This window comes from Python bivittatus, unplaced genomic scaffold (genome assembly GCF_059951505.1).
Source record: "Python bivittatus isolate LINGU-HERP-01145 unplaced genomic scaffold, Pbiv_v1 ctg000070_np1212, whole genome shotgun sequence".
NCBI classification, from domain to species: domain Eukaryota; kingdom Metazoa; phylum Chordata; class Lepidosauria; order Squamata; family Pythonidae; genus Python; species Python bivittatus.
Window position 1 is genome coordinate 46,417,749 of NW_028277034.1, and position 10,654 is coordinate 46,428,402.

Sequence of the window (10,654 nt, forward strand, 5' to 3'; positions counted from 1 at the left end):
AATATTAAAAAATACTGGCAACCAAAAGGACACTTCTCTTTGCTAGCCTTAAACTATCTCTCCTCAGATGGGGTCTTCAACTTTGCCTCCTATTCTACAGCAACATTAATCTCTGAGAGCAGAAAACAAACAAAAAACCCACACGTTGTTCAATGTAGAGTGCCACAAAAATGTGGAACATTGGAGAACTTTAAAATTTGCCAGGTCTTACTCAAAAGAGCAAGGTAATCAGGCCATGTAAGGCCCCAGAGTTTGCAAAATTTATCTTATTAATAATGTTATTAATAACAGAAAAAGATCTGCAGAAAAATGTGTAATATTTAGCATATGTTGAGCAATAGTCTTGTCTTAAATTGGAGAGTTTGAATGTTCCACTTGGTTTTGGTTAGGGTACCAAGGGTTAGCAGTCATTGATCTTGAAAAAATACATTTGACCACAAGAGGACTGTGGTTTTTCTGACTCCTTTGAAAAATGCCACCTTCTCAAACTGTGTTCTTCAACACTATTCTAGGTTTGAGACTCCATGCTGATTCAGAAGCAAAATGGCCACCTATATTCAGTACAACTTTCAGCAGCATTCCTTGGTGGTCTGACACTTGACTGAACCCCTAGGGAAAAGCATGTGCATGTCTGAGAGTGGGGTTTAGGATGGACCCAGAAGTATTAATATGTATTGTATATGCATACACTTGTCCCTTTAGACCTCTGTCTTGCAGGCTGAACATACCCAGTTCCTTTAATCAATCCTTATAGGACTTGACTTCCAGTCCCCTCATCATCCTGGTAGCCCCTCTCTGAACTCACTCCAGTTTGTCAATGACTTTTCTGCAGTGCCCAGAATAGAACACAGTATTTCTGACCAAAGCAGAACATAGTAAGCTGGAATTCTGTGAGCTGGACTTGGTCTTCTGTTAATATTTCCCGAACTAGCAATTGTCTTTTTAGTATATTTTTTACTATATCACCCTGTTGCTCAAATTCAACTTGTGATCTAGAGATCTAGTTGCATCACCCAGATCTTTTCTACATGTACTTCTGCCAAACCAAGACTCCCCCCATCCTCTACCAGTGCCTTTTGTTTTTTCTCCCCAGATATATGACTTTACACAACTCCCTGTTAAATTTCATTCTGTTCATATCAGCCAAGTGTTCAAGCCTACCTAGATTTTTTTGAATCTTTTTTTCCCCCTTGTCTGAAGTGTTAACTGCTCCTCCTAGTTTAATGTCATCTCAACCCCTTCATCCAAGTTATTAATACAAATATTGAACAGCGCAGGAGAGAAGCTTGTGGCAATCCATTTGATACTACTCTCCAAGCTGATGTGGAGCTATTTATGATTACTCTCTGGATGTGGTCATTCAGTCAGTTATGCATCCGTCTAACAATGGTATCACTTAGTCCATATATTACCATTTTATTAATGAGGATATCATGAGATGTTTACTTTTTTTCTGAGAACAAGGCACACTCTGCTGATACCATTCCCCCAATCAATTACTGTATGTTAGTAACTCTCAAAAAAGGAAATCCAATTAGTTTGGTGTGTCTTGTTTGTGATAAATCCAAGCTGGCTCTTGTTAGTCATAGGATTCTTATCCAAGTGCTCACAAACATGGTATTTAATTATGTGCATGAGGACCTTGTCCTGTAATTTCCTGGGTTATCCTTCTTCCATTTTTTGAAGATAGAGACAACATCGATGTCCTCCAGTCTTTTGGAATCTCAAAGTTTCTCCAAGTGGTCTCAAAGTCAGCAGTTCTGCAGTCAACTTCACTAGTTCCTTCAGTATCCTAGCTTGTAATCTGGTTTTGGAGACTTGAATTCATTTAAATTAGCCAAATTATCTTACTCTTTTTGTCTATTCTGAGCTGCAGCTGTTTCCTTCTACTAGTGACAAAATGATAACCAACTTGTGCTTCATTTTTTGTCTGAGGGAAGATGCATGCAAAGTACAGATTAAGGCATTCTGCTTTCTCACCATCACCTAGTACCAATTCACCCCTTTTCCTGGCAGCAGACCTATAATTTCCCTCCATCTTCCTTTTTGCTTCTGATATACACACAACAAAATCTTTTGTTGTTGTTTTGGACATTTTGCACAAGCTTCAGCTTATTCTATACTTTAATCTTCCCTAAAGTTTCTGATTGCTGCCTTATATCCTTCTTTGATCACACACCTCTCCTTCTACTTCCTATTGATGTCCCTTTTTCATTTCAGCCTCTTAGAAAGTTTGTGTGTACCCACAGTGGTAACTTTGGATATCTCCGTTTTTTTCCTAGTAGGAAGGATTTCCCATCCTTCCTGGATACTTTTCTCCTTCACTATTTCAATCCACTGGATCTGATTCAGCTTTCTTCTTCATTCATTCCAATCTGCTGTTCATAGTTCTAGTATACAAGTCTGACTTTTCTCTATTCCCCTTGATATCGTGAACCCAAGGGTCACACAGTCACCTTCCCCCAGGTCCCCTGCATATTTTAAACCAATTCCTTTTACTTGGTAAGGATTAGATTGCCCCCTATGTTCCTTCTACTACCTTCTGCCAAATGAAGTTGTCAGCAAGAGAGGACAGGAATTTGTCAGATCTTTGATTCTTGGTATAATTAAATTTCCAGCAAATGTCATAGTACTTAAAATCTCCTTTTGTCACTGTTAAGCATCTCCTTGAAAGTTTGGTCACCTGACACAGAGAGGTCGCATCCAGGCACTCTATAATAAATGTCCACAACAATATCACTTTTGTTTTCTGTCCTTTTATTTTCACCCAAACATTCTCAGCAGGATTTCCATGTTCTGATTTGTGAATTTCTATATTTTCTCTAACTATACTCCCTCCCTCTTTGTCAAGTCTGCTCTTTATGAACAAGGTGTATACTTCCAGGGCCATGTTCTAGTTGTCTATCATCCCATCGAGTCCCAGTGATGTGTAAGTTCTCTTTGTTTCTCATACTCTGTGCACTGGCATAGAGACGTCTAGGAATGTGAATGGTATATCTACTGGCTATGCTGTTGTAATTTACTGCTAATTTCTATGTCCTGCCTTCCACCTTATGCTTCTTTCTTTATCTACTATGATTCTGGCCCCAATACTTGGTGGTACAGGTAGTTCTCAACTTACGACCACAATTGGAACTGGAACTTCTGTCACTAAGTGATGAGGCTGTTGAGTTGCACCTGATTTTATGAACTTTTTTGCCACAGTTGTTAAGCAAATCACGCGGTCATTAAGCAAATCCAGCTTCCCCCATTGACTTTGCTTGTTAGAAGCCCCCTAGCAAGGTTGCAAATGGTGATCATATGACCCCCGGGACATTGCAACCATCATAAATACATGCCAGTTGTCAAGTGTCTGAATTTTGGTCATGTGACCGCAGGGACGCTGCAGTGGTCATAAGTGTGAGGACCAGTCGTAAGTCACTTTTTTCAGCACCATCATAACTGTGAACAGTCATTAAATGTATGGTCATTAAGTTGAGGACTACCTGTATATCAGTTCTTGGCATTTGACATGCTCCCCTTTTTGCAAACATGTCCTTCCTAATCTTCATGAGATGTAGCTCATCTCTTTCCAGGAGTGTTTTATGTAAGCAATGCAGTCAATGGTCAAGGGACTCAAACCCTTTTTGGTGGCACCATCTACATAATCATTTGTTCACTTCCAGGAACCTGTACACTCCTTCTGCACTATGAATCCCAACTGGAAGGACTGACAAAAGCAGTACTTGAGCTCCATTTTCCTCACCTTCCTACCCTGAGGACCTCTGGAGACCCATTCCCATTCTGGCAGTGTCATTTGTCCCCATGTGAATCAGTAGGAAGGGATGATTATCAGTTGGTTGGCAGAGTCTTGGCAGTCCATCCTTCACACCCTAGATATGGATCATCCATCTACTGCAGCGTCATATAAGATCTGCATGCTGCAGCCTTGGTTTCTCTCAGAAGGAAATCACTTTAACTTTCTTAATTTAAATATACTACCCTGTCTGCAAAATCCATTTGGGAAAGTCATGACCTGCCAAAGTCTTCACAGTAACCTCTAGTTATACTCATTACAGAGTCCACTCTATAAAATATTTCTAAAAATATTTTGTTTCTAAAAATAAGATTCTTGTTTTTATAGCAAGCCCAGTGTAAGGGAAAGCAATTGCAATGGATGCTAAAAATATGACTTTCTCTTCTCCTTGGAATTTAGTGTCCAGCTGGAATAAGAAGAATCTTTATAACAGGATCTTTCCTAAACACTTTCATCCTGGGTGTTCTTTTCTGAACTAGATTTAAAATGGAGAGCAAGAACAATGGTTCACTTTCTGTTGTTAAATGTCAGAGCCAGTTATTAGACTGATAAGCCATTCAAGTAACCATTCCCCAAGCAATCACAGCTCTGGTTTGCTCCTTCTTCATACACACACAAGAAAAAAATAAATCCCAAACCAAGCTTCCACCCCTTTATCTAGAAATCATGTCCCAAAAAGAGGCAGAATTGTCCTACAGTAATTTCCTTGTATCAAGGTTTCTCATTTGAGATTAGAATACTCACTGGAATTGTGGCGTTCTTTGACCTTAATAGATACTACTAATCAGAGCTCTTGGGGGTAACCACTTTTTGCCTAGGCTGCTACCAGAAGCATGATATTAAGCAGTTCTTCACCCAGCCAATATCTGGATGTGTATCTGTTTCAGACTTCTCCAACTAAGATGTCCACCAGCTGTGTAGGTTTCAATTCCCAGAATACCCATTGCTGTGAATTTACCAAAACTGGGAAGTGTAGTTCTATAATATCTATCTATCTATCTATCTATCTGAAGAGCAGAACACAATGCTACCAGGCCTCCTATCAGTACTACCAGGCATCCAGGATTATGTCAAGTATTCAAAAGGGGTGCTTTGCATACTTTGATAATATAAATAAAACATCCCTCCCTGAAGTGTGAAAGCAACCATGCCCTGTAGAAGGCTCTTCTACAAAGGTCAACAGCTGTCTCCAGCTGACTGCATGTATATGTATGCACACTGAATATTTCTATTGGGATGTTAGGGTTTTTCTTAATGTGGTACAAAACACCGTACAATTGTGTTTGTTTTTCCCACACAAAACTGTTTTACTGCACAAAATTAAACTCCTATCTTATTATCTTCTTATCCTTATCTACTATCTTCTTATTACAATAAGTTTACTACTATTCTGTTTCTATTCTTACTTAATCTATGCATTTCTGACCCTATATGTTCCTATTCCTATGTTAGCACTATGTTTACTTTTTATTTATTTAGTTATTATTAAATTTATCCCCACCCATCTCCCCCTAATGGGGGACTCTGGGCAGCTTACAACTCATTATCTTAACTATTCCTTCTTTAAACCTTTCCTTTTCCCCCAGGTCTTCAGCTCTTGTAGCCAATCTCAGCCTATTTGCATGTGAAAATCATTTTCACTCCTTTATGCACTTGCGAATGGGCTTTTCTCCCCCGCCGCCCCAGCAACACTCAGAGGCCTCTGTTCCTGGAGCAGGTTTGTAGAGCTCTGCACCTGGGCTGCTGCACACAGTGGGCTTGGTTCAGTTTGCAGACTTTCCTGGGTTTGCAGACTCTAGTCCACCTCTCTTCCTGCCCTGGTTCTCAGCTGCCTCTCAGCGGTCTTGCAGCTCCAAAAATTGAAGTTTTCTCTTGCTGTCTGAAGACCACTGCTGAGGTGCTCGTCTTGGGTTGGAGTCTTCTTTTTCCCGAGTCTCTGCTATCTTCCTGGTTTAACTCCTTTTGTGACACACCTATGCATACCTGCTTGTTTTCAGTTCTTTTTCTATAAAACAAGCTCTCCAATTAAGGAGAGGTGGGGCTGTTTTAACCCTCCTTCCCAGGTACCACCAAAACTCTGAATCCCAGGAAGAAAAATGCCCGTTCACTCCAGGTGGTGAGTTCACTCTTCCACAAGGGACTGCTAGTGTACATGCACAAACTTACACAGCCAGAGACAGCCTTCATAGCTGTCAAGCCTCCCCAGGGATGGGCTACTTAAAGTGACTTCAAAGGAACTTGTGTAGAAAGGCAGAATAGATACTGCTGAATATTATTCATGGTTAACAAGACACTGCAAATATTCACTTTGGAGTTCATTTCAAAAGTGATCTCTGAATCAGTTGAGAAAGGCAATTTGAATGGTTGAATCAAATCAGGCACCTCAGAATCACTTTGGATGCTTATGTGCTTATACCAAGAACTGGCTATTTTTCAAACTGATTTGGAAATCCAAATACAAGCAACCTGACTGAACAATTTGAATTTAACCTCCAAACCAGAGTGAACTGATTTTCTGAACTAATGATAAGTTCACCATGGCTACCTTTTAGTGCTGCCCTCCCCATTCAAAAAAACCCTACTAACATTTGTTTCAAGAGGCAGTCAAGACAGAGGGCCTCATGATAGGGATTTTCTGAACAGGAATTTTGGAACTCAAAGAAAAATTCTTCTTTCCATGGATTACATTATTTTGAGCCTATCAAAAATCAATTTGACAACTCTTAATTAACTGCATTATTAAGACTTGAAAGAGATGGCATATAAAGCAAATTTTAAAACAATAAGATTTGTAATACATGCAATCTAAGAGAAAGGCTATAATATTCATTTTTGTTATTCTGAACAGAGAAAGTTCAAAATAATTATATTCTGCATAGATTGCTTTGTTCCTACAAAAATGTAGACTTCTGACTTTATTCATATTTTTTCTGCCTCCATAAAATCTAATTAAATTAGTTTGACTATAAATATAACATGTTTCTAATTAGGTTTAATCAGCTGTCAATCTGGAGACCACTTAAGGCTCCATACAGATGCCAATTCAGTTGTAAGAACATAGGAATAGCCCCTCTGGAACAGGTCTCCCTCGCAGTCACTTTTTTTTTTCCAAAACAAAAAGTCCTAAACTACAACTTATTTTTTGTAGGGATGAACAGAAGCAGGAGTTAGGATTCTGCTAGAAAGAGAGAAAGAAAGTAAACATTTTATGTATTTTTGTTGTTTTAAATAAAGTAAGTTATTGCTATATCAGCCCCTGATTGGATCAGGAAATCAGCTCCATAGGAAGGCTAAAACTATTTTTATTGAGATTGGCTATAAGAACAGAATCTTGCAAATCTGATTGTGCTGAACCTCCTCCTCCTCCTTATAATTCAGTGAGTTCGGGAAGTGTTGGCCTGAGGAGCTTCCAAATATTACCTTGTTCAGGATCTGAAAATGTTTCAGTCCCTTTTCCATAGGTAACTGTTCTGTATCTCCATCAATATCATCTTCCCTACTCTTTACAGGCTTCAGGCATTTTTAAAAGGAATGAACCCTTGGTATGCCCTCCAAATGACAGGTCCAGTCTTCAGTCTGGAAAAAGCTGTACCTTTAGGAATCCCTTGTATAATTATTTGTTTTCAGTTATGGTGTTGAACTAGGACCAGGAAAACCCAGATTTATTTTCACCTTCAGCCATGGAAGCTCACTGGGTGGGAGTGGGAGTAACAGTATGTGGGAAAGACCTTGGGAGACTGGGCCAAGAGACATTGCCTAGGGAACAGTCAGATAAGAGAGCATAACCCACAGCTGGATAGTGGGTGAGGCAAGAGGCTCAGAAGAGACCCTCCCTAGTTTCTTGAGCTGTAAAGCAGACAGGGGGGTTGTACTTTCAGACTTGCAAGATTGATGTCAACCTTACTAGATAGACCAGATAGGAAACACAACCAGATGACCCAATTCTACTTTATTATAAAGCTACATTAACAGAGTCTCCCACACACCATTACACTGAATGACTTTTGACTGGTTACTCTGTCTTATCCCAACCTACCTCACAGTATTGTTATTTTGGAGACAGTTGGAATAAGGAATGAAATTCTTGCCTTGTACGCCTCAGGAAAGGTGAGATATAAGTCTAACAAACAAGTCAATAATAAATACTTATTGTTGCTGTTGTTTGGTGAAGGAAAAGGGAGAGGACCAAATCAAGCTGCTTAATATCTTTACAAAATGTTATAAAGTAACATTTAAAAAATTCTTAGTGTTCCTTGAAGTATTCCATTACTTCGATTGTGCACTTAGAAAAGAAATATTCATGCTTCTATGTATTATATTCATGTGATAAAAGTGGGAGTTAAAAAACTGAATAAATATGTATCTGAATAAAAAAAAATTACCAGATAGCACAAAGAGAAAAATGCACATTCAAAACTTTTCAGACATATGGAACTAGTTGCAGTGTCTGTTAGACCCTGGCTAATGTGCATTTGAATGGGTGACGCAGAGTCAAATGTTCTGCATTCCTGTGAAACAGAGCATATGATATAAAAGCCGACCCTGAAATAACCAAGTCAGCCAATAAAATGTTAGAAAGAAGGGGAAAAAATTATAGTTTCTCCAAGGTAGCTATGTCAACACCTCCAACTGGTTGAGCAATTTCTGTGCAGGGATTTGTAGATTTTTATCTTGTTTTCTCAAAAGCCAGCGTTGAAGTAAGGTTAGTGTGAATTTAATTAAAAAGCACATAGCAATGAAATCAAAGGGAGCTTCTAAATGGAATGGGTTGAGATAGACTGTGCAAAGAGATGAACAATCCCACAGCGATAGCTTTACGATGTATATTCTTCAAGTTAACAAAGAAAAATATGCAAGGGAAAATCCTTAAAAAGTTAAATAGGAAAACCCAGAATCCAAGAGTGGGGCTGAATGCCAAGTGGACAAATGAAGATTTTTATAGAATATGGAAATAAATGTTATGTCACTTCAGATTCCTCAAGCTTGGGAAATTTCTTCAACAGCAACAATTATAACTCCCTGACAAGGCACGTAATGTTAGAGAATATAAAGTGTCTGCTTGCTTAAGGATGGAGCATTCCATAAATCGCCATTTGCCTTGTGCTGCCATTCTTGGGTTAAATTACATCACACATTATTGATTATGAATTTTCAAGACTGAAAGCACTGTCAGGCCTCCCCAATAAGGTCCGTTCAGGATGGTAATAAGAATATAAGAATTCTCAGGTCAAGTCAGAAGCCCAAACTGGTGCCAACAGTCATCTAGTGAGATCTCTGCTGATGCACTCTCAAGATTTCAAATATATCCAGGAGTCCAAAGCATTTTTCTACTTTTCCAATTCATTGTAATAGTGAATTCTATAATTTAACAATGTGTTGCATAAAGAAGCACTTCTTGTTTTTCATAAATCTTCTTCTGAATTATTCACTGGATGATCCAGCTCTATTATTGTGGGAGAGTTATTGTAGGTGAATGTTGGACTATCTGGAAGACCTGAATCAAATGTTGACTCATAGCGGCGGCTACCCATACCTCAAGCAAGGTGCCTCCAGTGGGAATCATTGCCCATAAGATACAATGAACCTTTGGTGGTCCCCCATGCATTACATTGTCTACTCCATTCTGCTGCAGCATCAGGTAAGGTCATTTACTTAAACAGATGATGTGGATATTTGATATAAATCAAATACACTGGATGGTCTTTTATCTAAATTCTGCAAGAGTCAAAAGAATCTTTATTGTTTATGTTATTGTGTTGATCCAAGTATTGCTGGCAATTGGATGGATTTGTTTATTTGTTTGATGGACCAAGGTTTTCTTTGTTTTTTACATTTCTTGCAGCAGTTGCAATTTTTTATTAAATAAATAATAATAATTCTCTACACATTTATTTATTTTTATAAGAATGTTCTTGTTGCCTTTTCTGTAACCTACTTTGAATAATCTAATCTTGTGAGTATGTTCTAAACCAATCTGAAGAAACATGCTGAATAGCTTTCATATAATGCAACTGTTCTAATACATTAGAACATCAGCTAACATTTTCAGGCCCATTCCAAGGACAGCTTAAGAATTTTTCATGTCGATGCTTTTCAAGAAGGATTTTTAAATATTTATTTGATTTGCATCTTGTTCCCCCATCCCCCAATTCTCAATTATTGACAGCATTTGCAGTACAGGTAGTCCTTGTTTAGTGACCACAATTGGGACCAGCAACTCGGCCCTTAAGTGAAGCAGTCACTAAGTGAAACTGTGCTTATGATCTTACTTCAGCTTTCCTTTGCTTTACAGACCCACAAAGATTGTAAATGCAAGGACTGATCGCAAAGTTACTTTTACATCACTGTCATAACTGCAAATGGTCACTAAATGAGTCAAACACTAAATGAGGACTACCTGTATTTTGTCGATTATTTAAAATATGTCATCCTTATTTGTAAACCAGCCACATCAAATAAATGATGGAAGGCTGCAATTACACAATATAATTTATCATTCTGAATAGTGTATTTCTGAAGCCTCCAGTAAATGACTTTGACATAAGAACTGCAGTGTTACCTGCATATCAATTTATTAATCATTTCAAGTATTGGCAACCATTCTAGAATCAAATTAGTTATTTATCAAGTAACCAGAATCTCCACGCATCCTACCAGCATCACTTTTAGGGCACCCAAAATGATGGGGCCATTGGAGGATGGCAGGGAGGTAAAGGGACCAACTGGATGTCCAAAGCCTTTCAGAAGACATCCCTTTCACTCCTTAAACCTGGTATGGCCTGTGAGCCAATAGACACTGTGCATTCTTGCACTAGAGTATTCGGTTCATCCATTTTTGGTTGCCAAGTATTTTCAAGG